At 51.0% G+C, this 4306-nt stretch overlaps 1 long non-coding RNA gene across 1 annotated transcript; it reads right to left on the bottom strand.

Annotated features, from left to right (window-relative positions):
- Nucleotides 1-276: 276 nt before the first annotated feature.
- LOC135374690 (uncharacterized) lies at nucleotides 277-1050 on the bottom strand. The gene is made up of 2 exons (XR_010417079.1): nucleotides 903-1050; nucleotides 277-437 (listed from the first exon to the last, which is right to left on the bottom strand). It is a non-coding gene; the product is annotated as an uncharacterized LOC135374690 (long non-coding RNA).
- Nucleotides 1051-4306: the final 3256 nt, after the last annotated feature.

Genomic DNA, 4306 nt, shown 5'->3' with positions numbered 1-4306 from the left:
CAACGGGAAACGGTCGCAGCCGACGCCGGTAAACAATCGCTCAGCGACAGTAGTAATGTATCAGCTCAACTAGCCGGCAAGTCACATCTTCGTCTGGACGCCATTAATTAGCAATTAGAGCTAATTGGGACCCCCCACATTAATCAGGACCCACCAGGGAGTCATTACACTAATTGGGGATCATCTAAGACACGTCCAGACGAAGATGTGAGTTGCCGGCTACTTGAGCTGATAAAAAATAAAAAATAGCTAGAAAATAAAATGAAAAGATAGAAATAGAGTGGAGAGAAACAATTTATTCGAAAATCAACGATGCCGCGGCGAAGAAACGGCTCCGGGGTGACCAGTGCTTGTTGACGTCGGGTAGTTGCAGAGATCGACGACAGGTGGCCACTTAGTTGCAAGGCATCACACCAGATGGCGCCACCATCATAGCTCTAGAGGAGAGAGACAGAGAACAAGATACTAGCGGCAGGTAAAAATGACAGCACTGCTAAACAAGTCTAGGCATGCGAGAGAAAAGGTCTAACCGCTACTGCTAAACAGAAAACAGTACACATCGGGGGAAAAAGGCTTACGGGGGGACGATCGCTTAGGCCTAACCACAACACTACGCAGCTAACACAAGGCGGGAACCACACATCGCTAAACATGCGAGAAAAGGCTTAACACGAGCGCGGTCACCGCTAAACACGGCAAACATACGAGAAAAGGAGTGCGCTTGGGCCTAACCTCAACACTACGCAGCTAACACAAGGCGGGAACCACACATCGCTAAACATGCGTCAACAGGCTTGGACACCGCAAAACAAGTCTAAACATGCGAGAAAAGGCTTAACACGAGCGCGGTCACCGCTAAACACGGCAAACATACGAGAAAAGGAGCGCGTCAAATCACTCACCTTTTCCCCCGCGGCAACTTCCAGGCAGAAACTGAGCGAGCGCGGAGAACATACGTCTGCTCTCTACGAGATCCAGCCAGAAAGTGAGCGAGCGCGCGGAGCGCACGTCCGTCTTCCGCGACGGTCCGAGAGAAACTGAGAGAGGCGACGCGCAGCGGCCGCTATGGATGCGCGCGCGCCCTCCGCTCCACCCGTCCGCGCATGCGCGCGCGCGCTTCTAGCTCCCTCTGCGCCGGCCGCGGGTGTTTTCGGTTTCGGCTCTCTGCTGCGCGCGCGCTCCTAGCGGCGACGGGTGGCTTTTCAGTTTCGCTTTCATTCTCCGTTCTTTGCGCGCGTTTATCTGTATAAAGGCAGCGCGCACCGCGCTCGCGTCATCATTCTGACCGATACGTGGAAAACGCCATGTGTGGTTTATTCTCCTGCGTTTCTCGTCGTCGCAAGGAAAAGACAAAAAACGAAGAACTTCGCGAATTTATACGCGGCATCGTGGAGGAAGCCTTTCAAGTCCACCGTCTGGAATGGTTGCAAGCACGTCAAGAAATGTGTCAGGACAAGATGAAGACGCTCGACCGCATCTTAGCGGCAGACAGACTGGCGAAAAAGAAGTCCAACTTTAGCTTGGACAATCTGTATTGGGAACGCAGTTCCGATGTAGAGGACGACGACGAGGATGTGTAAATAAAAGCGATGCATTTCTCTTCGAGTCTCAGTCTCTTCTTTTTCTTCGTGCAACGTGTACGCACGTAACATGTCTTCCCCCGAACCTTTTCGTTTCCGTCATCCCTTTCGCTGTATCTTAAGCGGCCCCTCCATGTGCGGCAAATCTACTTTCGTTGCTAACGTGTTGAGGAACCTGAACGACGTGGTGGACAAGCCTCCGTCACAAATATTCTACGTGCAGAAATATGCTTCGCCGAGCATGCAGGACGAATTCGGGGACTCCGTAAAATTTACCAAGGAGCTACCGCGAGAGTGGGACACGTCGCGCGCTACGCTGATCGTCGTCGACGATCACATGACCGACGCCGGTTCCTTGAAGGAGGTGACCGATCTTTTCATTCGGGGTTCTCACCACGCCAACGCGTCGATCTTCTTACTCGTTCAAAACATCTTTTTCGACAGTAGCCATTTTAGAACAATATCCTACAACGCCAGTTACGTCGTCCTGTGGCGCACCGTGCGCAGCGTGCACCAGATGGAACATTTCGGCCAACAGCTATTTGGCAGAAAAAGATTGGAGTATTTTCTGGACGCATATAAACAAGCGATGTCGTCGCCCCACGCATATTTACTCGTGGATCTTCACAACTATACGCACGAGGATCACAGGTTGCGTAGCAATATCTTTCCCGGAGAACGTCAATATATCTACGCTCCGAAATGAATCTCCGCCCTCACCTCACTTTACTCAAAGTACTCTCCACTCTACCCCCTCCACGCCGCCGCGACATCTTGAGACGTTCGTCCTCGTCCGACATGAAACACCTCTCCGAAATTTGCCTCAATGTATTGAACGGAAAGGTGGCTCTAACTCCAGATACGTTCGCGCGTTTGAAGAAGCACAAACGCTTTTTACGACGGCTCGCCTACAAAAAGATTCACAAGAATCCGCAACGTTTGAAGCGCTATCTGTCTCAGCAGCGAGGACAGGGCGTTCTTTCGTCGGTGGTTCCTCTACTGCTTTCCGCCGTGTTGAACCTTTTCGCCAATGGCCAAGAGAATTGAAGTGACCACCTCCTCCTCCATCGGAAACATTCTTTCCTCGAAGGAGAGTGACGACGTCAAAGTGAAACTCATACTGCAAGCACTGTATCGCATACTCAAGCAGTACGGATTTGACCCCTACGACAATAAAAACAAGGCGTCCGACGCTACAAATGACTTTGACTGTTCGCTCCTCTCTCCAGAGGTGGACGAAGAGGAAGCGGAAAGGGTCGTCTCGGAATTAAAGAAGGTTCTTTCCTGGGATCGCGAGGGTTGTGTCTCCGTGTCGGGCAAGCCCATCAGACACTCCTCCGTTTACGAACTCGTCAATTATTTGTTGCAACGTAAGACGGGAAAGAAACCTTCCTGGTTCCCCAAAGTCTCGAAACTATTGCGTCTGATTTCTCTACCCACATCTCGCGAGCCTCAACAGCAGCAGCAGCAGCAGCAGGCCTCCATTGCGTGGACGACTTATGGAGGGATATGAGAAACCAGAGGGTGGTTTGGGGGGTGTGGAACGCTATAGAAAAGCGCATCACTTGAGCAAAAAGAAGGCTCTCGCCATTCTCAGAAAGCTGGATGCCTACACGCTCCACCATTTAGAAAAAGAAGATGCCTACACGCTCCACCATTTAGAAGAAAGTTTAATAGGAGATGCATCATCGCGCTCAAGATCAACGACGTCTGGCAAATGGACCTCGCCGATTTTTCAAAATACAAGAGATTCAACGGTGGCTACCGCTACATTCTCGTGGCAATCGATTCCCTCTCCCGCTTTCTGCGCGCCCTCCCGCTAAAGACGAAGCGCCCCGCCGAAATGAAAAGGGCCATGATAAGACTTTTTCGGGGAGGTAACGTACCTACACACATCTTTTGCGACAGAGGCGGGGAATTCTACAACAAGACCGTCAAGGAGTATCTCTCACGAAAGAAGGTACACATGTATTCTACCTTCTCTCCAGTAATCAAAGCATCGCAGGCAGAGCGCGTCATACGCACTTTACGCGACAGAATATTCCGTTATTTTAGAGTAACGGGAAAATACCACTTCGTTTCCGCGCTTCCCAAGATCGTGCGCGACTACAACACCACCAAACACAGGACTTTGGGCATCAGCCCGTCCGAAGTCACGCCCGAAAACGAATTGGAGCTGTTCAATAAGATAAATGGGAAGCCCGTCGTACCCTCCGTGAAAAAGAAGCTCAAACTGGGGGATAAAGTGAGGGTCCTACTACACAGAAAAGGTTTTCATAAGAGCTCGGAAGGGAGTTGGTCGCCTCAGATTTTCACCGTCTCCCACCTGAGAGACACCTCTCCTCCCGTCGTACACCTGGAAGATTACCGGGGTAAGGAAGTGGACGGATCTTTCTACCCGGAGGAGGTACTCGTCGTAACCCGAGACGCCAATCAGCCTTGGCCAGTAACGAAAGTGCTGAGAAAGAAGCAACTGAACGGTCAGAGCTTCTCCTTGGTTCGCTGGTTCGGTTACGACAAAGAACACGACAGTTGGGTTCCGAGCAGCGACGTGGTCAAGATTGGGAAATGATGTCAGACATCTACGTCCACCTGCTCTCGAATGCCAGCATGGATAAGTTTCCCTCGAATAAACTCAACGCCTTCACGGTAGCTTTCGATAGTCCGCTTCAGCTCTCGAATCGCTATAAAGTCGGTCTGATGGATCTCAGCATAAGTAACGATTT

This window comes from Ornithodoros turicata, chromosome 1, assembly GCF_037126465.1.
Source record: "Ornithodoros turicata isolate Travis chromosome 1, ASM3712646v1, whole genome shotgun sequence".
In the NCBI taxonomy this organism is placed as follows: Eukaryota; Metazoa; Arthropoda; class Arachnida; order Ixodida; family Argasidae; genus Ornithodoros; species Ornithodoros turicata.
This window is presented reverse-complemented; position numbering and strand designations above follow the sequence as displayed.